The 27,205-nt window shown below is 37.6% G+C and overlaps 1 pseudogene; it reads left to right on the top strand.

The window, feature by feature from the left end:
• Window positions 1-26,961, top strand: part of LOC137264979 (growth hormone secretagogue receptor type 1-like) — a 63,894-nt pseudogene extending 36,933 nt beyond the window's left edge.
• The last annotated feature ends 244 nt before the right edge of the window (window positions 26,962-27,205 follow it).

Raw genomic sequence — 27,205 nt, forward strand, 5'->3', positions numbered from 1 at the left:
ACACATATAATACACATATACATCTCCATGTAATACACATATACATCTCCATGTAATACACATATACATCTCCATGTAGTACACATATACATCTCCATGTAATACACACATACATCTCCATGTAAGACACAAATACATCTCCATGTAATACACATATACATCTCCATGTAAGACACAAATACATCTTCATGTAATACACACATATAATACACACATACATCTCCATGTAATACACACATACCTCTCCATGTAATACACACATACATCTCCATGTAATACACACATACATCTCCATGTAATACACATATACATCTCCATGTAATACACATATACATCTCCATGTAATACACAAATACATCTCCATGTAATACACACATATAATACACACATACATCTCCATGTAATACACACATACCTCTCCATGTAATACACACATACATCTCCATGTAATACACACATACATCTCCATGTAATACACATATACATCTCCATGTAATACACATATACATCTCCATGTAATACACACATACATCTCCATGTAATACACAAATACATCTCTATGTAATACACATATACATCTCCATGTAAGACACAAATACATCTCCATGTAATACACATATACATCTCCATGTAATACACATATACATCTCCATGTAATACACATATACATCTCCATGTAATACACACATACATCTCCATATAAGACACAAATACATCTCCATGTAATACACATATACATCTCCATGTAAGACACAAATACATCTCCATGTAATACACACATACATCTCCATGTAAGACACAAATACATCTCCATGTAATACACATATACATCTCCATGTAAGACACAAATACATCTTCATGTAATACACACATATAATACACACATACATCTCCATGTAATACACACATACCTCTCCATGTAATGCACACATACATCTCCATGTAATACACACATACATCTCCATGTAATACACATATACATCTCCATGTAATACACATATACATCTCCATGTAATACACACATACATCTCCATGTAATACACACATACATCTCCATGTAATACACACATACATCTCCATGTAGTACACACATACATCTCCATGTAATACACACATACATCTCCATGTAATACACACATACATCTCCATGTAATACACACATACATGTCCATGTAATACACATATACATCTCCATGTAATACACACATACATCTCCATGTAGTACACACATACATCTCCATGTAATACACACATACATCTCCATGTAATACACACATACATCTCCATGTAATACCCACATACATCTCCATGTAATACACACATACATCTCCATGTAATACACATATACATCTCCATGTAATACACATATACATCTCCATGTAATACACACATACATCTCCATGTAATACACACATACATGTCCATGTAATACACATATACATCTCCATGTAATACACACATACATCTCCATGTAGTACACACATACATCTCCATGTAATACACACATACATCTCCATGTAATACACACATACCTCTCCATGTAATGCACACATACATCTCCATGTAATACACACATACATCTCCATGTAATACACATATACATCTCCATGTAATACACATATACATCTCCATGTAATACACACATACATCTCCATGTAATACACACATACATCTCCATGTAATACACACATACATCTCCATGTAGTACACACATACATCTCCATGTAATACACACATACATCTCCATGTAATACACACATACATGTCCATGTAATACACATATACATCTCCATGTAATACACACATACATCTCCATGTAGTACACACATACATCTCCATGTAATACACACATACATCTCCATGTAATACACACATACATCTCCATGTAATACCCACATACATCTCCATGTAATACACACATACATGTCCATGTAATACACATATACATCTCCATGTAATACACACAAACATCTCCATGTAATACACACATACATCTCCATGTAATACACACATACATCTCCATGTAGTACACACATACACCTCCATGTAATACACATATACATCTCCATGTAATACACACATACCTCTCCATGTAATACACACATACATCTCCATGTAATACACACATACATCTCCATGTAATACACACATACACCTCCATGTAATACACATATACATCTCCATGTAATACACACATACATCTCCATGTAATACACATATACATCTCCATGTAATACACACATACATCTCCATGTAATACACACATACATCTCCATGTAATACACACATACATCTCCATGTAAGACACAAATACATCTTCATGTAATACACATATACATCTCCATGTAAGACACAAATACATCTTCATGTAATACACACATATAATACACATATACATCTCCATGTAATACACACATACATCTCCATGTAATACACACATACATCTCCATGTAATACACATATACATCTCCATGTAATACACATATACATCTCCATGTAAGACACAAATACATCTTCATGTAATACACACATATAATACACATATACATCTCCATGTAATACACATATACATCTCCATGTAATACACATATACATCTCCATGTAGTACACATATACATCTCCATGTAATACACACATACATCTCCATGTAAGACACAAATACATCTCCATGTAATACACATATACATCTCCATGTAAGACACAAATACATCTTCATGTAATACACACATATAATACACACATACATCTCCATGTAATACACACATACCTCTCCATGTAATACACACATACATCTCCATGTAATACACACATACATCTCCATGTAATACACATATACATCTCCATGTAATACACATATACATCTCCATGTAATACACACATACATCTCCATGTAATACACAAATACATCTCTATGTAATACACATATACATCTCCATGTAAGACACAAATACATCTCCATGTAATACACATATACATCTCCATGTAATACACATATACATCTCCATGTAATACACATATACATCTCCATGTAATACACACATACATCTCCATATAAGACACAAATACATCTCCATGTAATACACATATACATCTCCATGTAAGACACAAATACATCTTCATGTAATACACACATACATCTCCATGTAATACACACATACACCTCCATGTAATACACATATACATCTCCATGTAATACACATATACATCTCCATGTAAGACACAAATACATCTTCATGTAATACACACATATAATACACATATACATCTCCATGTAATACACATATACATCTCCATGTAATACACATATACATCTCCATGTAGTACACATATACATCTCCATGTAATACACACATACATCTCCATGTAAGACACAAATACATCTCCATGTAATACACATATACATCTCCATGTAAGACACAAATACATCTTCATGTAATACACACATATAATACACACATACATCTCCATGTAATACACACATACCTCTCCATGTAATACACACATACATCTCCATGTAATACACACATACATCTCCATGTAATACACATATACATCTCCATGTAATACACATATACATCTCCATGTAATACACACATACATCTCCATGTAATACACACATACATCTCCATGTAATACACACATACATCTCCATGTAGTACACACATACATCTCCATGTAATACACACATACATCTCCATGTAAGACACAAATACATCTTCATGGAATACACACATATAATACACATATACATCTCCATGTAATACACATATACATCTCCATGTAATACACATATAGATCTCCATGTAATACACATATACATCTCCATGTAATACACACATACATCTCCATGTAAGACACAAATACATCTTCATGTAATACACACATATAATACAGATATACATCTCCATGTAATACACACATACCTCTCCATGTAATACACACATACATCTCCATGTAATACACACATACATCTCCATGTAATACACATATACATCTCCATGTAATACACACATACATCTCCATGTAAGACACAAATACATCTCCATGTAATACACACATACATCTCCATGTAAGACACAAATACATCTTCATGGAATACACACATATAATACACATATACATCTCCATGTAATACACATATACATCTCCATGTAATACACATATAGATCTCCATGTAATACACATATACATCTCCATGTAATACACACATACATCTCCATGTAAGACACAAATACATCTCCATGTAATACACATATACATCTCCATGTAAGACACAAATACATCTTCATGTAATACACACATATAATACACACATACATCTCCATGTAATACACACATACCTCTCCATGTAATGCACACATACATCTCCATGTAATACACACATACATCTCCATGTAATACACATATACATCTCCATGTAGTACACATATACATCTCCATGTAATACACATATACATCTCCATGTAATACACACATACATCTCCATGTAATACACACATACATCTCCATGTAGTACACACATACATCTCCATGTAATACACACATACATCTCCATGTAATACACACATACATCTCCATGTAATACACACATACATGTCCATGTAATACACATATACATCTCCATGTAATACACACAAACATCTCCATGTAGTACACACATACATCTCCATGTAATACACACATACATCTCCATGTAATACACACATACATCTCCATGTAATACCCACATACATCTCCATGTAATACACACATACATGTCCATGTAATACACATATACATCTCCATGTAATACACACAAACATCTCCATGTAATACACACATACATCTCCATGTAATACACACATACATCTCCATGTAATACACATATACATCTCCATGTAATACACACATACATCTACATGTAATACACACATACATCTCCATGTAATGCACACATACCTCTCCATGTAATACACACATACATCTCCATGTAATACACACATACATCTCCATGTAGTACACACATACACCTCCATGTAATACACATATACATCTCCATGTAATACACACATACCTCTCCATGTAATACACACATACATCTCCATGTAATACACACATACATCTCCATGTAATACACACATACACCTCCATGTAATACACATATACATCTCCATGTAATACACACATACATCTCCATGTAATACACATATACATCTCCATGTAATACACACATACATCTCCATGTAATACACACATACATCTCCATGTAATACACACATACATCTCCATGTAAGACACAAATACATCTTCATGTAATACACATATACATCTCCATGTAAGACACAAATACATCTTCATGTAATACACACATATAATACACATATACATCTCCATGTAATACACACATACATCTCCATGTAATACACACATACATCTCCATGTAATACACATATACATCTCCATGTAATACACATATACATCTCCATGTAAGACACAAATACATCTTCATGTAATACACACATATAATACACATATACATCTCCATGTAATACACATATACATCTCCATGTAATACACATATACATCTCCATGTAGTACACATATACATCTCCATGTAATACACACATACATCTCCATGTAAGACACAAATACATCTCCATGTAATACACATATACATCTCCATGTAAGACACAAATACATCTTCATGTAATACACACATATAATACACACATACATCTCCATGTAATACACACATACCTCTCCATGTAATACACACATACATCTCCATGTAATACACACATACATCTCCATGTAATACACATATACATCTCCATGTAATACACATATACATCTCCATGTAATACACACATACATCTCCATGTAATACACAAATACATCTCTATGTAATACACATATACATCTCCATGTAAGACACAAATACATCTCCATGTAATACACATATACATCTCCATGTAATACACATATACATCTCCATGTAATACACATATACATCTCCATGTAATACACACATACATCTCCATATAAGACACAAATACATCTCCATGTAATACACATATACATCTCCATGTAAGACACAAATACATCTTCATGTAATACACACATACATCTCCATGTAATACACACATACACCTCCATGTAATACACATATACATCTCCATGTAATACACATATACATCTCCATGTAAGACACAAATACATCTTCATGTAATACACACATATAATACACATATACATCTCCATGTAATACACATATACATCTCCATGTAATACACATATACATCTCCATGTAGTACACATATACATCTCCATGTAATACACACATACATCTCCATGTAAGACACAAATACATCTCCATGTAATACACATATACATCTCCATGTAAGACACAAATACATCTTCATGTAATACACACATATAATACACACATACATCTCCATGTAATACACACATACCTCTCCATGTAATACACACATACATCTCCATGTAATACACACATACATCTCCATGTAATACACATATACATCTCCATGTAATACACATATACATCTCCATGTAATACACAAATAGATCTCCATGTAATACACACATATAATACACACATACATCTCCATGTAATACACACATACCTCTCCATGTAATACACACATACATCTCCATGTAATACACACATACATCTCCATGTAATACACATATACATCTCCATGTAATACACATATACATCTCCATGTAATACACACATACATCTCCATGTAATACACAAATACATCTCTATGTAATACACATATACATCTCCATGTAAGACACAAATACATCTCCATGTAATACACATATACATCTCCATGTAATACACATATACATCTCCATGTAATACACATATACATCTCCATGTAATACACACATACATCTCCATATAAGACACAAATACATCTCCATGTAATACACATATACATCTCCATGTAAGACACAAATACATCTTCATGTAATACACACATACATCTCCATGTAATACACACATACACCTCCATGTAATACACATATACATCTCCATGTAATACACATATACATCTCCATGTAAGACACAAATACATCTTCATGTAATACACACATATAATACACATATACATCTCCATGTAATACACATATACATCTCCATGTAATACACATATACATCTCCATGTAGTACACATATACATCTCCATGTAATACACACATACATCTCCATGTAAGACACAAATACATCTCCATGTAATACACATATACATCTCCATGTAAGACACAAATACATCTTCATGTAATACACACATATAATACACACATACATCTCCATGTAATACACACATACCTCTCCATGTAATACACACATACATCTCCATGTAATACACACATACATCTCCATGTAATACACATATACATCTCCATGTAATACACATATACATCTCCATGTAATACACATATACATCTCCATGTAATACACAAATACATCTCTATGTAATACACATATACATCTCCATGTAAGACACAAATACATCTCCATGTAATACACATGTACATCTCCATGTAATACACATATACATCTCCATGTAATACACATATACATCTCCATGTAATACACACATACATCTCCATATAAGACACAAATACATCTCCATGTAATACACATATACATCTCCATGTAAGACACAAATACATCTTCATGTAATACACACATACATCTCCATGTAATACACACATACACCTCCATGTAATACACATATACATCTCCATGTAATACACATATACATCTCCATGTAGTACACACATACATCTCCATGTAAGACACAAATACATCTTCATGTAATACACACATATAATACAGATATACATCTCCATGTAATACACACATACCTCTCCATGTAATACACACATACATCTCCATGTAATACACACATACATCTCCATGTAATACACATATACATCTCCATGTAATACACACATACATCTCCATGTAAGACACAAATACATCTCCATGTAATACACACATACATCTCCATGTAAGACACAAATACATCTTCATGGAATACACACATATAATACACATATACATCTCCATGTAATACACATATACATCTCCATGTAATACACATATAGATCTCCATGTAATACACATATACATCTCCATGTAATACACATATAGATCTCCATGTAATACACATATACATCTCCATGTAATACACACATACATCTCCATGTAAGACACAAATACATCTCCATGTAATACACATATACATCTCCATGTAAGACACAAATACATCTTCATGTAATACACTCATATAATACACACATACATCTCCATGTAATACACACATACCTCTCCATGTAATGCACACATACATCTCCATGTAATACACACATACATCTCCATGTAATACACATATACATCTCCATGTAATACACATATACATCTCCATGTAATACACATATACATCTCCATGTAATACACATATACATCTCCATGTAATTCACATATACATCTCCATGTAATACACACATACATCTCCATGTAAGACACAAATACATCTCCATGTAATACACATATACATCTCCATGTAATACACACATACATCTCCATGTAATACACATATACATCTCCATGTAATACACACATACACCTCCATGTAATACACATATACATCTCCATGTAATACACACATACATCTCCATGTAATACATACGTACATCTGCATGTAATACACACATACATCTCCATGTAATACACACATACACCTCCATGTAATACACATATACATCCCCATGTAATTCACATATACATCTCCATGTAATACACACATACATCTCCATGTAATACACACATACATCTCCATGTAGTACACATATACATCTCCATGTAATACACACATACATCTCCATGTAATACACATATACATCTCCATGTAGTACACACATACACCTCCATGTAATACACACATACATCTCCATGTAATACACACATACCTCTCCATGTAATACACATATACATCTCCATGTAATACACACATACATCTCCATGTAATACACATATACATCTCCATGTAATACACATATACATCTCCATGTAATACACATATACATCTCCATGTAATACACACATACATCTCCATGTAAGACACAAATACATCTCCATGTAATACACATATACATCTCCATGTAAGACACAAATACATCTTCATGTAATACACACATATAATACACATATACATCTCCATGTAATACACACATACCTCTCCATGTTATACACACATACATCTATATGTAATACACACATACATCTCCATGTAATACACATATACATCTCCATGTAATTCACACATACATCTCCATGTAAGACACAAATACATCTCCATGTAATACACATATACATCTCCATGTAAGACACAAATACATCTTCATGTAATACACACATATAATACACATATACATATCCATGTAATACACATATACATCTCCATGTAATACACATGTACATCTCCATGTAATACACATATACATCTCCATGTAATACACACATACATCTCCATGTAAGACACAAATACATCTCCATGTAATACACATATACATCTCCATGTAAGACACAAATACATCTTCATGTAATACACACATATAATACACACATACATCTCCATGTAATACACACATACCTCTCCATGTAATACACACATACATCTCCATGTAATACACACATACATCTCCATGTAATACACATATACATCTCCATGTAATACACATATACATCTCCATGTAATACACACATACATCTCCATGTAATACACACATACATCTCCATGTAAGACACAAATACATCTCCATGTAATACACATATACATCTCCATGTAAGACACAAATACATCTCCATGTAATACACATATACATCTCTATGTAATACACACATACACCTTCATGTAATACACACATACATCTCCATGTAATACACACATACATCTCCATGTAATACACACATACATCTCCATGTAATACACATATACATCTCCATGTAATACACATATACATCTCCATGTAATACACATATACATCTCCATGTAATACACACATACATCTCCATGTAAGACACAAATACATCTCCATGTAATACACATATACATCTCCATGTAAGACACAAATACATCTTCATGTAATACACACATATAATACACATATACATCTCCATGTAATACACATATACATCTCTAGGTATTTTCGTCCCACGATTACAACAACTACAACAACAACAACACAGCAGACATTTTCATCTCTACTATTAGTACTTGCAGATATTGCTCCTTGTTTGAACCTTTACGGGAAAGATTGGTAGTTAGGTGTTAATACGAGGATACGCGATTCCTTTGTACTACAGACATGCAATAAACCTAATGCTCTTCGGACATTCTACATGTTCTTTAATATGCCGAGTACGCTTTCAGGCAAAGAGGGATTGAAAAGATGATTAGACTTTTCAAACATGGAATGATGTTTCTCATTATCACAGAGGGGTTCTTTGGATTATGTGTCAGACCACATATCGAATAGAATGTTTTCGATCATCACTGATGTTCGTGCATTTAGAAATTTCTGTTTTTCAAGTTGACAGTCGAACGGCATGTAAACGGTTATCTTTGACCTTTAATAGCGCTGTTGGAGTACAGTAACACATACACACCGTGCAGTAGTCACAGCTATGGGTTAATGTCTTAGGAGGTGGCCCGCAAGGTACGGCAGGCTAGAGTCTGATGGTGTGTCGAAGAGTGCATGATCCTTTTCAACTTTGATATTTAAAGGAAGAACAGATGCAAATCATTGCTAAACAATCTCTAGGACGGCCACGTCGTACGCTACTTGTATTGCGCTGAAGCCTTGTGAGCACATCTTCGTACAAGTGACGTAACTGAACAAAAACTGTAATAAATTTACTTTTCCAGAGATGAAAATGAAAAAAGTTCCAAGACTATGAGAAAGTTGTGAGAGGGTGTAGACTGTCCACGACACAGTATCTTGATCAGGTTCATCCACAGTACAGTTCAGATGATATTTCGCCTCCCACGCTGCTGCTCAGTATGGAGCCAATAAAGTTGTCGATCAATTTAGAAGCATTGAGATAGGACAATTCCAGTTTGACGTCAGCATCCATTGAAAGAAAAGTTGATCCAATTAGAATGCTGACTTCAGAGAACGAATGGTGCACGCTGATGTTAGACACTTTCACAAATATCACGTCCCTCACATCATGGTGCAGGCATTGGGCAGGTACAATATGCAAATACCTACATTCCAATCAGTTATATTTGCCACTTACAATTCCCCCTTCAAATACGTGTCAGTTACTCAATGATATGATATGATATGATATGATATGATATAATATGATATGATATATGATATGTGATTAATTTGATGAGAACGACGACGACGACGACGACGACGACGACGACGACGACGATGATGATGATGATGAGACACCTGGTATTTATTACCCTACAAACATATCTGCAGTATTTATTTACGTATTTTGTACTGACTCAATCACCACACACAGTGGTCAGTGTTGCATTATCAGAAACAATAGTCACGGATAGCTTTTGAAACAAATTTCTGTTCTGAGCTGGTTGAGGTGAGGGCTGCAACACGGGCTGGCGGGGAAATATTCCCTTTCACCGGAGGCATGTGTGTGATTATCATCCAAACACTTAAGGGCTGTTATCTCGGCGAAGCAACAACTCGCAAACCTTTGTGATAGGGCACGTAATCGTGTTAAGAGTGAACAAAAAACAACTTGCAAATTGTGAAATGTTCCGAGACCGTTTCCAGACATTATCAAAACAAGGTTGTTTTCAGAATTCAAAATGAGAGCCATCTCAAAGATTCACGTTTGATTTGGATTTAGACAAGGACCGGAATTGTGTAATTATTCCGGTATTTTCTGAATCAAGGTCATTGAATCCAGCGTCATGTTATTACTGGCATACCGTCTTCAGGTCCCCAAACGTATTTTGCTCATTGTGTACGAATGCGGCAATGCATGGCGTAGTTTACTGGCTAAACATGATGGTCAGTGGGTGTTTTAAAGGCATATTACTAGAAACTGCATATAACGCACTAATAATTATCGATAAGGATTACATTTTTCTGTTGGGGTAGCGATAATAGTGCTCTTGTTGTTTCAGTCTAGTTCCGGTTGGTCAGGCTAGTTCACGAGCAAAAATGTAGAAGAACGTTTCACGATCTATTCAACCCATGTAGTATGCAAGCAAATTCATGTTCATCGATTACTGCACGCTTTGAGTAAATAGCTGGATGATATATATTATTGCACTGAGGAAATGATATATAACGTGAAAACATTTTCCATTTGCATGTTTAGATTGTATCTACAATGCTTGTAAGGGTCCCCGAGCAGACAGCATCCCCAAGGAGAGATAAGGTCAGTTGGATTTGAAACGTACCAGTTTAAGGCCATGCTTATGCGTTTTCCTGCTCAGAAGTGAAATGAAGCTCACTGCTTAAAACGATATCCGTCGACTCAGGTTGCAGGCAAGCTTGTACTGATGTTACTCGACTGAAGCACAGAAACAATTTATCACGCTATTCCCATAAGTGGTTACTTATTGTGACAATGTAACCCATTTATCTCTATTTTTTAAATAAGGTATTGGCTATAGGGGTCATCTTAGTCAGCAATACTGTTTAATGCTTGGAATTGCGGATTATAATTATCTGTCGCCGTGAGTGACTGTCTAAACTATCCCGCAACGACCTCAATGCCCTCAACACGATTTGAGGAAAGCCGTGAAGATATTCTACTACAACTGGATGGCCGTGTTCATATATCCAGTAATATGCAATAATGCATTATATTTCATTTGCTATAAGACCTGGCTAGCTGTTTTGTCAATGCGTCATACACACCACGTGTGGTAAATGTGCGATAGAACTGCGTATGTCAGAGAACATGACTTTTTTAATTGCATTTTATTATGTAACAACGGAAAGGCTATTGGCATATCGGGATATAGAGGCGTGAAACTACATTAGAACAGCTTGCATGGGACATGCCATGGTGTCCGTAATGTTATGATAGTCTTATATAACACAAATCTGATTCCCGAAGGAACTGTCCTTTTTATCACACTTAAGCCACTTGAGATATTGCCGTATCGTATAACTGCAGTTTTCATGTTTGTGCGGATGACACACAAATTACTCCTTCTCTCAAACCAGTTGATAATGTGTTTAGAATGGCATCACTGCAGCTATTCCAGGCGTCAATTACATTATTTGCGTATATATGCAGTAAATGCAGATCCTGAAATGGAACAGTTCCATGCAACGTCTAGGATAGATTTCAGATTTTATTCTCTAGCCTGCAATAGCATTTGTCGAACAAAATGCAAAATTCCCAGACTCATGCATGGATTCAGAAAGAAAAGGTGTGTTCTTCAATTGCACTAGCTGTCAGTGCAATACCGGAATAATTACACAATTCCGGTCCTTGTCTAAATGGACAAGCTTCTGTGTATTTTTCCTCTCTACTTCAACATTGCCAGTCGTCTCGATCGCTCATGTCAAGTGTTAGTGACACGCACGAAGAAATCTGGTGAATGCTCTTTGACAGAGCGAGATCCTACGTCTGGAACAAGATCCCTCTTCAGATAAGATCACAACTTTCATTCTGCACGTTTAAGTTTCTGGTGAAATCTCATGTCTTTTAAACTGCCTATGATGTGTAATATCTGCCAGTGTCAGGCAAGTCCGAGGAGGTAGCATTGACAGGGGTTACGTTCCCATTCTGTTAAAAAAGTGACCTGACCTGAATCAGAAACAAACAAAAAAAAACACCCAACTTTTTTCACTTTTTTTAGTAGCGCTTCCAGGGACGCAACACCTTCTGTATTGTTGCATGCTTGCAAGTTGTACCATGAGGCAATATGTCGCCTTCTGCTCGACACTTGTGACATAACATGACGACGTACATTATAAGTTGTTCACTGGCCACGAGCGGGGCGTGAGTTCATGTACCCTCAATGTTTCGGGCTCAGGAAACATAAACAAATATCGAAGGTACCTACGCCCATCTTCTCCTCGTGACCAGTGAACAGCTTATACTCTCTCCGCAGGCATGTTGTTGGGGCTGACAGTGGATTTAAGCATAGAGGATTAAACGCAGCCTTTGAGATCCTTGGATGACTAATCACATTATTTGTGTGTGGTATTGTGAAAATGCGACAAATCCAACTGTTTGCCGGCATATTCCTTCAGGTGGATAAGATGTAGCTCAAGGTAGATTACACTTGGACGTCTGCATCAGCAGCAGCCAGTACATCCACATCAGTCGCTGTTGTTGCGGTCTGTCATGCACAATTTGTCACGATTGTCATACCGTGCGGTCTCTACAGAGGTCTGGTCAGCAAACAAATATGTTTTCAAACCAGGGGAGGACAACCAGATTACACACAGAGCCTGACACTGATTGAGCTCGTGCATGCCAATACAGTCAGCACTGTAGTGGATACTAGATCTGGGGTAATTACGGTACCGGTCTATTTCGTTACTGCTTCAGTTGGTTAATGCAGTTTTCTGCCTGGGCTGAATGCCGATATGTCACATACAGTCAGTGAATATTGAGTCGGACACTCAATTAAGTGTTGCAAGCTTGGCGCTAATAAACCTTCAAGCGGACGTTTATTCACAGTGGAAAGGCTACTAAAGATAGTTAATGGTGAACAACAGACCTATGAAATGGATAATGAAAAACCCGGTATTGCTAATTAGACACATGTCTGTTGCTTTTATCTATTATTTAGTAACGTAAGCGTTCGTCGCGACAGTCTCCCTTCCATCGGGCTGTTGACATCAAGTGTATTCATATGTAAATACATCTTGACTTGCACGCATCTAATTTTACATATACATTCAACATTGAAAACTAATATATGCGGCCTTGTTCCACGTATCTGATTATTGCCACAACCCGCCCAGCTGTTGCCATGCCTGAAAAGGAAGTGTACGGATACAGAACCTTCATACTGGGAGAAAGAATAGTATGGAAAATGGGTAGTATAAGATAATTCATACGGACGAATACCACGGTGAGCAGGTCTTGGTGGACACATGGCCACATTTCAGGTGTGGTGAACCGTGCATGCAGCACGCTCCGTTGTTCTATATTGGTATGGTTGAGACATAAAGTAACATACATATAAAGTTCATTACATTCAAATGAGCGGGCACAAATGTGCGTCGAGCTGTAATAAACTGGCACCTTTCACCAGAAATGGGCTTCACACATTGTACCTATGAGGGAAACAGGAACCGGATCATCTGGGTGACGAGCGAACGCTTTAACAACGAAGCCATCCCATCGCCCCGTTTTGTTAGTATTACTGCAGTGAGTCAGACACTTTGTTCATTCTATCTTGACTGTTTTGTGTGAATAATTTCCAGAAGCTTATAACGCCTTTGAAGACTTAAAATCCGGGCCCATCGATAGCAACGGTGGTAACTACATGAGCTGTACACACATGTACGAACATTGCCAATTAGTATTAATGGACTGTTAAGGCATGGACACATTCTGATGTCGATATGAATCAATCACCTCACATGTTCTGATCATACACGCCCGGTATTATAGAGGTGATCTTAATGCCAAATGACAAACCCGGCCACCGATGTCATCACACAGCTCGGTCTTTCATGTCGGTAGTGTCTCATCAACGTCACTCAGCTATGATGCATACATATTACATATTCACATATATCGCCACCCTGACTAACAGCGATTATTGCAGATCCATATACGACTCTTTTCTGTTCACAGTAACCATACATTGCCGTCCAAACAAGTCCATACTGACTGTATAGTGCATACGCTCCACACCATGAACAATATCGACTAAAGAATTCTATGTATTCAATATCCTCGCAAGCCAGTGATGGTGTAGGAACCAAGTTAACAGTTTCCCCATCCTGATCCCATTTGTGTCAGTAGCATTTGATAGATGGGCAGGAGGTTGCGACCAAAATCTTGAAGATCATTTGTGAGCAAGGTTAATGAAGCTGTAAGATCGCGGATATCGACAGCACAAACAACAAGCAAGGAGGAACAGCCCTGATATCATCCATCATCTCCAGGGATCATTTAGAACATGGACTACATCGGGCGCCTGCTGGGACAACTTTTCTATCTCATTCAGATTGAAAAGAGACAAATTTGAAAATGCCAGTGTGTTTTCCAATTTGTTATGTTTTCCAAAGATAAAACGTCAAAGGATTACCAGGGGGCTTTATTGGTGAGGATTTCGCTCTTTGAATATTTCTGGCACATCGAAAATAAAGCGTTTCCAGGGCAAGCACTATTTATAAATGGGAACGTGCTTCCTTTCCTGACCTTCTCCCCATGTTTCTGCGAGGAAAGTCTCAGAAGGCTATCGTTGTATTCAGCTGGTTCTCATGGCGGGAGACAAGATCAGACTGTCGTCGAGCTTGAGTTCCTTAACATCACAAAATATATTGCTGTTGTATTTACCACACACCTGGTGGACATCACTTTGATATTAATATAATTATGACATATCTCCAAGTAACTGTAACCCATCATACACTAGTAACCAATGGGTCTTTCTACATAGTGTCTGTGCCTAGCTGTTGTATCTTATGACCTCTACGCTTTCCGTACATTAAAAAATGTAAGGTTTATTGATGAAAGAGCCAACGGCTACGAGTTATCTTCCAAACGTAGCTCAATGGACTACACCAATGATCGGCATCTACACACAATCTGTTTATGCCTGGCGAGAGCTCAGAATGTCTGGTATGCGACAGAAATTCAATATAATCATGCCTCTATTCAAACTTAATGGTCTACTTTAGACACTTTCTAAATTCAAGTCCCGCTTATTCCAGATAAATACCCACGCCCCCGGTTCAAGAACTGCCAATAGACACTTTGAAACAATCAAGAAGTGGTAAACATTAATAGCAGAGCACTGACAGTTAATGTCTCTACCTGGGGGATATTTGGAACTTTCAAACGTTAATTCTCGGAATCCGGAAATCATAGCAAAACTGAGTTTCTTGACAATCGATTTTCCTCAATAACCGGCATAGTAAACGGTTTCACAAACCATGATTACGGTGCAACATATTTACAGTTATTTGCACATAACATTTCCATAAATTGTGTTATCAGTCGAGTCATGCTTTCATAGGATCATTAATGTACTAATGGTTGGAAGTAGTTACGAGTATTCTGTGCCTGTTCGGCTCTCACTACCACCTCGTTAGTTCGTGTAGCAGACTATAGATTACCAGTTGTTGACACCAGGCAAGTATGATGTCCAACAGCCAGGGGGGACTACATCCTAGACAGCTGAAGCCCGTGGAGGGACTAACTCTAAAATGTCAATGTCTTAATCTGAAACAAAATAAAATTTTCTCATGCCAATAACCTTTAACCCTTTGGCTACTGACGTTGGTAATTGGCAGTCGAACGTAGATTCGTGACATCTGTGTGTCGACTGTTCGTTCGTACACTGACTTGTCACGTTAACAAGAGTTAGACGTACTTCAGATGCTCATTTACATACACGTCTCTGCTGAGATATCAAGGAGTTCCCCAACAAGAAAGTAAAATGTATGATGACAGGAACCATTAATTTCATCTCAACTTAAAATACAGGCTAATGTCCTTCAAGAGAACACTTAGGAGCTGCAATCATTGTGCAGATGATCAGAGTACAGTGATGGTTACGAGAGGTCATTATGGACGCGACCTAGATTCAGTCTGTAAGACAATCATTATCATTATCACGGACGGGACTAGTATACAGTGAGCCCCAACAGCTCAGTATCAGATGGCAAGTGTAGGAGGTGGTCATGTCTAAGGTCTAAATTGTTATATTGTCATCGTGGATGAAGTTTTTGGTTAATATGTATTACTTTTATATATAACCTGATGAACTATTTGACTAAACATGTCTATTTCACGAACCTATTCGCTATATCATGACCCTACGCTTATGAATGATTATCCGATATTAGGTGTGATACCCAGTGTCCTCCAAACGGAAGGCGTATCCTCCCCATAGGAGTCCAGAGAACAACACGGGATCAGATTGTACAAGACGAGATCAGATTGTACTTGACAAAAACGTTCATTGCATCGCACTTTATTTCTGTCACTGATGTGTCCAATTTGCAATTGATTGCAAAGGTCTAACATAAAAGTATAACTAATATAAAATTAAGTATACCATAAGTCCATAATCCAACGATAATGAAAAACTTTCCCCGTTCACAACTGCAAGTTCCATTTGCCATTTTCGTCCCTGATTATGCATATAGTTGGCAAAATATTACATACATGTACGAAAATTACATTCTGTGTAATACGTGTGTAGTATAAATTTCACTTCATTTCCAATGATAGTTAGAGGCAAAATGATCTAGATGTCCTTATAGAATATGAATTCACAATGACCTTATCTTCGAATGACTTCACTAGGTTCTTCAAAACCCAAACATTTCCACAGCGACGGATACCTTAATTAACTGCCGTTTCTAGAAACTATATCAGACAAGGGGGCGATTCCATACCATCTCTCTACAACCTGACCTGCTTTATCTCCCTGCCCAGTACAGGGTATCTTTCGGCAAGCACAGAGTTTTCTTTCTATTCTCAACTGATCCCTGGCTTCAGAAACGGAGCTCGCTCTTCATCGAAGTCAGTCACTTGAGATAAGTAGAGGACACACGCGAGTGAGCTGACTTCTGTACTGTTTATCCTACGGTCCTGGTGCCACATATTGTATCATTTGAAGATAGTGAACTTGTGTTGTGTATTTCAGTGTAATACATAAACATCGTCGGATGAACCTTCTTAAATAAAGTCCACGTCAGAGTCTGTTCAGAAATGAATATGAAAACAATCAAAAGATTCTGTCTGTTCATAATTACTCTCGAGGACAGCCATTTTCCAAATGTGTTTTACCACGTGGGGTTACTGTACTGATCATTTAGCAGTAAGTCGGTTACATGGTTACACATACTGTATGATGAACTAGAGGATATTTTGTTTTGAGGTAAGCCTGCACCATCGACAGCAAGGTATTAGTTTGGCTGGAACATTCCAGAAAAAACAAACTATACAACAAACTATACAAATCACACACAACACCCGCGACGGTCATGACGCACGTGACCTCGGACAGCACGTGCATAGTGCAAAAGTTAAAACTGTCACTTTGACCTGGTTGTGAGCAGGAGCATAATATTTTCTTACTATAAAATGATCAAAAGAGACTTTGTTAAATACTTGCTCAAAGTGCCTTTTCTTCTTTCTAGCTGTACATTGACGTTTTGTAGTTTTTTATCTTCTCAAACTGACCCCGTAAACGTCAGACTTGGTCACATGTCCAAACATGTTCATGCAAAGACGAATCAAAGCAGCAGCGAATGAAAGGCCCAAGATGACAGTTTGGGAGGTGTTGCTTCAGATGTCAGACTGGCCCAGGGCAGGTTCTGATCCTACCATGACTGTTGGTCCTCCTCATCCCAAATATGTGTAAGACAATCATTATCACGGACGGGACTAGTATAGAGTGAGGCCCAACAGCTCAGTATCAGATGGCAAGTGTAGGAGGTGGTCTTGTGTTAATGGGCACGGTCTAAGAAGGTCTTAATTGTTATATTGTCATCGTGGATGAAGCTTTTGGTTAAATTGTATTACTTTTATATATAACCTGATGAACTATTTGACTAAACATGTCTATTTCACGAACCTATTCGCTATATCATGACCCTACGCTTATGAATGATTATCCGATATTAGGTGTGATACCCAGTGTCCTCCAAACGGAAGGCTCCTTCCGTATGCTGTGACAGCATTTGTGGGCATTACTTGCGGCAACTTAAATTTATATCACTACCTTTGCATAAGCAACAGAACATAATCTGTTCTACATTCACTGAGTTCGTCACTCAAACTGACATATCCCACTATGAGTCTTATCTCCGGTCTTGTGATTCAATTCCAAAGGTGATCACGTTGAGTAACTCAAGTGTTGGTCCATGTACAACCTTGTGTCAGATCTGTCCAGATTTAACTTGTGAAAAAGTATATTACTGTTTCCATCTTGTCTTCTGAACGTCAGGTGTTGTATGTACCGAGTGAGACAAAGCCCAGCTTTTATAAACACTATCGGGCGCATCGCCTGACATCGGGCAGCATGTAATATTCCATCAACAGGTTACTTACGGTTGTGTTCACATTTACACACCCCGTGTGTAATAGCATTCTAAAAGAACACACATCCAGATAGAGCGCCAAGTATTTCATATGCTCCTGCAAACTGTGAATGGCGACCTAAAAGTCGACTGGAAGTCGATATGAACATGTATTGACATCAGTGCTCATTTCAGATTAGTGTAATTTTCCAAACTATTTGAGAAGCACCGTTGTGATAAATGTTGAAAGTAGTTATAAATAGAGCTTATCTGCATCAATGGACACAGCATGGCTGTAACCGCACATGCACAGGCACTCTTCTGTGTACTTTAGTTTTATTTTCGGCAATATATTTATAAGCATTTTCCTAATGATAAAATGTCTATATGCGCGTATCTGTTAGCGCTTTTCTACCGCCACTTTATTTATGACTCACAGACCAAGCCTAAATCGATCAGTCTATTAAAGTGACACTTTCAATGGTTTATTTGCGAGACTAGTGTATTTTATTTTTACCTGAAGAATGTGTTGAGAGTATGTACAGATAGATTAGGGGAGGTAAGCCCGTTAATATGTTTGATATATAGTACACCGAAAGGTGATAGATATATTTCTTGCAGATGTATTTCAAGTTCAGTAGGATTTGTCTTTAAGACATGGAAGAGGTTATAGAAATGAATAGATGGTAGGTGGATTAGCCACTGTCTTGTCACACACCGACAACACCAATCTCTTCACGGTCCCTCTGTATTACGTTTATGTAGTCTAGTCATGGCCTGTTTTAACATGTAACACTAAACATTCCAAAAGTGCATTGTGGAACCAAGCCCACCGACAGATCATCAGAGCAAAACCTAATAATTTATTATGAAGAATTCGATTTTGGTTTTGAACGAGAACCCAAAAAACTTCAATACCTGACTTCAATTAAAAGTAAAATGAAAAACTAGTAAGGTGACTTTTGTCTCAAACCCAAGATAGTTTTCAGCTCATTTTTGTCAAAACCTTCGAGCCTTCCGTCACATTGATTGTATGAAATTAGTTCACCGGCAGATATATGGCTGATGCTGACACTTCCTTCGGATTGGCAAAAATGACAAAACATGTTGCTAAGAATCATTGGCAACGGAGAGTAACTGAATTAGCGTCATGAAGGCACGCTCAGCAGGGCGTGACACCAAATGTGAACTTTATAGTAGGTTAACGTTCTGACTGTGCCTTTGAACCTGAAGTGAGTGCATAATGATTTACACTGCTTTTCGCACTATTTCCACAATACCACGGCGGGTACAACATATATGTGACTAACTGAACACAAACCAACCATTTTGGTACTTCTGATATTTAATGTGTAGCATTGGGTGGGAATTTGGGTGTATCGTCGACCCAAAAGCCATGACAAGTGTGGGAGACGGGGGAAGACTAATGACTGTGATGACTGAATCCAAATTCACCTGGTAAGACTGAAACCCACTGCCCCTGAGTCCGAATCTAAACCAGTGCCATCAGCAGGAGGGTGCGAGCATTACTATAAGTTGATCTCATTAATAAACCTGGGAAACTCAAAGTTAAGAATGGAAAGTTTACTATTCCGCCATCTTGCCTCGTTTTGATAACCACCCCTGTGACTATTGTCTAATATATTAATTGAAGACTGTCATCGCCCAACATAATGCCACCGAAATATTGCTATGGCACGAAGTGTGCCCCGATGTGAACCTCATCGAACATACTTGTAATTACCTTCGACTCCAACTTTGATCCTCCTGTTCAAATCTGCAGGAATCGATGCAGTGCTCAGGGGACTTCTACATAATTTCGATCGTGAAAATTCGACGCCCATGGTGACTCCTTAAAATGTATCAGTGATTATTTAAGAACGGTGCAAAAATCAGATTGATGGCGTAGTCATGGTGTCCAAACTTTCCAACATCGACAATATACACATCTGCAAGTATATTCTCACAAAAAATATTTATGTTTTCATCACAGTAAGCTAGGGAACATGTAGTTATCATTTCAATACGGTTTAAAAGCATGATAGGTTTTCATACTGGTATAACACGTCGGTGGTGCTTCACATATATATCAATATAAAGATAAAATGTCATGACAAAGGAATACTCACGAGAGACTATGCTCAGATTCCGTTTAGGTTAGCGGTGAAACATAAGTGAACATAAAGAACTGATTGCTGAAAATCAGTGATGAAGTTAAAATCGCTTGCTCTTGTTACAAACTGAACACTCTCAGGCTTTCTTTACTTTCAGAAGAGATGAGGTGAGATGAGATGAGATGAGATGAGATGAGATGAGATGAGATGAGATGAGATGAGATGAGATGAGATAATTCTTATCTCAAGAAAATTTTGTTTTGCATCATATACAGTTTTCCATTTTGTTCTTAAATAAGTCAGCCATACATAACACTGCAAATGATAATCATAAAACTATTGTTTAAAATAATCAGGATATGAATACATCAACTGAGTACACATCGTTGATCCTGACTACAATCTGGACCCTTGGAAGATATTGTTAACACATCTAACACTAGCTGGAACAAATGAGTGGCGACCCGTGTTTGTTCTAAAAGTCGGCATCTACAGCCTGTGTCCAGAAGGTAATGATGAAACTTCCGAAAAAAGTATGTGAGTAGGATCACTTAAGATATTGTTTCCTTTTTCCAAATTTATTGTTTATAACAACTGCCGATACTTTCGACAGGAAACCCAATAATGTTAAATCAGCAAATGGGCAAATGGCGTACTACTGTTATAGTGTCTACTTCAGGACAGCCATGTCCAAATATTTCTACAGACCAAAAACTATGTAGCCAGGCTATATGATATTAAGTTATTATTATTATTCTGCAATCTTGATCTTTATCACTACCGCAGAGTACATTGTTTTGTCAGCTACCTTGTTCCTCTTTGTGACTTCCATTAATTACTGTATATGACATTTATGGCCTTTATTGGTCATCCCCCTTGGCTGTGTCTGTCATCACATCAGCTGTAGAAGGAAGTGCTATTAGCTTCTCTATCTGTCCATTGTTGAATCTTTGCCTGTCTATTGTTGTTTAAAACTATATATATGTATGCTCACATCTATACTGCACGTGAGAGATGAGAAGTGAGATGTGAGTGTGGAGGCCAGCATTCCGACTGTCTTTGTAGGGACGACCGCGAGCAGGATTATGCCGCTCGCAGGTGAGATCACTGGGGTTGAGCTGGAAGTCCGCTCACCTCATTCATGTATACTTGTTTGTCATGTCTTGTGAAACCAACTAAAGAAGTCTGAACAACTAAACTATGCCTTCGTCTCATCAACGTATTCATTTGTGTCCGTCAACGTAATGTTCATCAAAATCACGAGCTAATTCGCTACGAGCCGATGACTACATCCACCCGTTGACACTACCATTAGCCCTGGACATGCTTCCTGGGAACGTTAGGCATCATCACTGATTTTACATTATCCATTCAGATCATGTTTACGCCAATCTCTATTTTATCTGCCCCAGGGAATCTGTCTCGACGTATAACCAAGACCAGTTATTCTTGTGCGGTTACGTTTCATATGTAGCCAGGTGCATTTCCGGAGTCCCCCAGTCATCTAGAAACCCGTCTCTAATCTGGCTGTGAACGATAGGGAGTAGTTACTGAGCAATTCGATATCGTATTGGTGTATAGGTCTTTTCAAAGGTAGTCACTTCCTGTGGCAATCACAAGTACATTCTTAGATCGGATCTTGATTGATATATTTATGTCATCGATAAACCAGTCCCTTCAGGGATAAGGCTTAGTATTGTTGATACACAACTTTTTATGTTAGACACAACGGAAAATTTTGTTGGTGCTGGGAAGATTTTGTTGGTGCTGACATTTGTCGTCACGGACCCCGCAGTATCTGTGTGGGTAAGAAATGGAGAGTCAAGGCAAGTGAAAGTCTTATGCACCTAACTTAGATCTTTTTGAAACTCAATCACAAGTAGCTAGTATATCTGTCAGCTGGTGCAGCCGTGAAGAACATCCGGGCTAGAAACTATCTTCAGTAACTGATACTTGTAAGAGGCGACTGACGGGGTGTTGTGGTCAGGCTCGCTGATTTGGTTGGTGCCATCATATTAAGCTCCGTACATCGATGCTTATGACGTTGTTCATCAGATTGTCTGATGCACACACGATTATTTACAGACCGCAGTTAAACAGTTAAACAACAAGTCAACCAACCATCTGACTGCTGATGACAAGCAAGTATCATCAGATTGCCTGACATGGACACACGTGGGATATGATGTTACTTTCAAGTTTATGTAATGGGTGTTTCTTTTGGAAACCAAGGTGGATTTGGAAAATGATTATCCTATCCCCACAAATGACACAAGATCATTTCATCAGATGGATGGCGTTACGAAACTGCTGTGACAAGAATCAAACTGAGGATGAGGTCGGAGAGTTACAGGTGACAGAGTGAGTGGACGGGCGATTAGTAATCGACTACACAGATGTCTCCATTTCCGACGTGTTCATATTATCTCACGATGCCATGAGGGTGATGTTATCCAGTGAGGGTGGTGTTATCCCAAGATCCCATAACAGTGGTGTTATCCCACAATCCCATTGCTATGGTGTCCAGAGGCACCATACATAGTGACATAGAGAAAATTGACATTTTCATGCCATTAACCTTACACAATCGTTTTCAGGTGGTTCAGTTTGTTCTTTTGTTGTTTATCGCTACACAATGGCTGCACATAACCGGGTCTTGGTGTGGGTGGAATGAGTCTGTCTGTCAGAGTGACAACATGGACAACAAGAGGAGGCACATGTGGTACATGTGTATCATTTGTGAGTGTGTACTGTTACTTACCATTCCAAGACCAGCACTGTATCCACTTGCTTACGACGTTACGTCACAACCACCAACCATTCGGATTCATACGATATGATGAGTCTGACTTTTCATTACGTACATAACTGTTGGGCACGGCGTCATCTGTCCTCCAAAGGATGATGCAAATCTCAGTTAAACAATCATGAAAATATCCCCAAATTTTGTTTAGTATATCATCACACTATTGTATGGGCTGAGACCAGAAACCACCACAACTGTTACCTGGTCTATGCCAGGACTATGTTTCGGTATTTCTGCTCAACGCGTGGCACAGCCTTCTCGCATTAGCATCCTGTTTCTTTGAATGTTTCTTGTTATTTGATTCTGCCCAATAAGTCAATTTCTCGAAACACCTGAAAGAAATCCAGTTAATAAACGAAAAAATTGTTACTGAATCTTGATTCACTCTTTCGCCTGTGGATATAGTAATGAACGGTTAATGAGTTTTACATGAACGGAAATCTGAAAAACATGAATATGAAATAAACAGATGGTAGATTACCAGAACATTCAGATACTGGGTTGTTTCCACCCGTCACCACAGGTTTCATACCCGTATGTGAGTGCGTGCGTATGTGTAGGTTGTAATTGTTGTGTACTGCATTAGGTATATCTTAATAGAAACGACATTTTAACGTTCATAAGAAGTTACATGATACGTAATGCGCATCTTCTCTACTTTCAGGCAGACTTGTGAGTTTCCTGGAAAACTTCGTGACTCACGCGTCCATCATGATTATTCTGGCTGTCAGTCTGGGACGATTTTTCGCTGTTGCTCACCCACTCCGCACTTACTCCTCTGGAAGCAAGTCCAAGGCAATGCTAATCATGGTAGTCATCTGGATCCTGGTCCTCGCCGTCACGTCGCCCTTCCTCGTTATGGCGCATACAACTGAAGAATACCATTTCATCTACAAAGAACACGTCTCAATATGCATCACTCCTATCAACGAGAACTGGAAGACTGTATACATGGTCATCATATTCTGTTGTTTCTTTGTTGTGCCCATGGCTCTGCTTGTATTCCTGTACACGTTCATTATCTACAAGGTTGTCAAGGATACCGTGATGAGCGGAGATGTCAAGGACAGCGCTAAGGTTCAGTCCAACAACTCAAGGAAACAACTTGTAAGCATGCTGATCGGAATCATCGTTCTCTTCTTCGCGTGCTTGCTTCCTTTTCGTATTGTAGCTCTCTGGCAGATTTTCACCCCGCTTGAGGAGGTACGAAGCATGGGCGTGGAACAGTATCAGAACCTGATGGCTTTTGTTCGTCTTCTCATCTACGTCAATAGTGCTGGTAACCCAATCATATACAATATCTATTCACAGAAGTTCCGAAATTCGTTCAGAAAAGCACTTGTATGCGGTTCAAAAAACGATCTGAGCAATGCCATGAGGCGAACAACAGTGACGAACTATAGCTACGTAAAAAGTGATGTGAGCCAAGTTGACTATGTGTGAAACTAGCGAACTAAAGGTAGTTGTCGAGTTCCTGGGAAATCACAATCACATCTCAACGCTAGGATATGAGCAAAATCAAACTGTCTAAATATAACTGTAATTTGAAATTAGCAAAATGCGTTGGTTACATATAATAGCTGACGTCATATGAGTATATGTTACACCTTGTGGGCAGGTGAAATGCATTTTCTTCTCGTTTTCGATGAAGCCACATGAACATTTGGGGGCCAAATAAACTGCTCCGTAAACCTATCACGATTCACACAACTGATACACATCTCCAGAATGGGTGAATGGATTGTTTAAAATATTAATCATTATGACATTCTTCTTGGCTGTGTTGTGTTTGTGTGTTGTGCAAAAATGTGATGTTACGCTGTGCCATTGTCCTTCACTCTCATTTATTATTTTATGATATATATATATATATATATATATATATATATATATATATATATATATATATATATATATATATATATATATATATCTACGGAATTTACCTGTATTGTATACATATTTCTCAGTAAGATGTATAACAAAACAATTCATGTGCTTGTGAAAGTGATCTATCAACTGCACCACCGATGAT

This window comes from Haliotis asinina, chromosome 15 (assembly GCF_037392515.1).
Source record: "Haliotis asinina isolate JCU_RB_2024 chromosome 15, JCU_Hal_asi_v2, whole genome shotgun sequence".
Taxonomy (NCBI): domain Eukaryota; kingdom Metazoa; phylum Mollusca; class Gastropoda; order Lepetellida; family Haliotidae; genus Haliotis; species Haliotis asinina.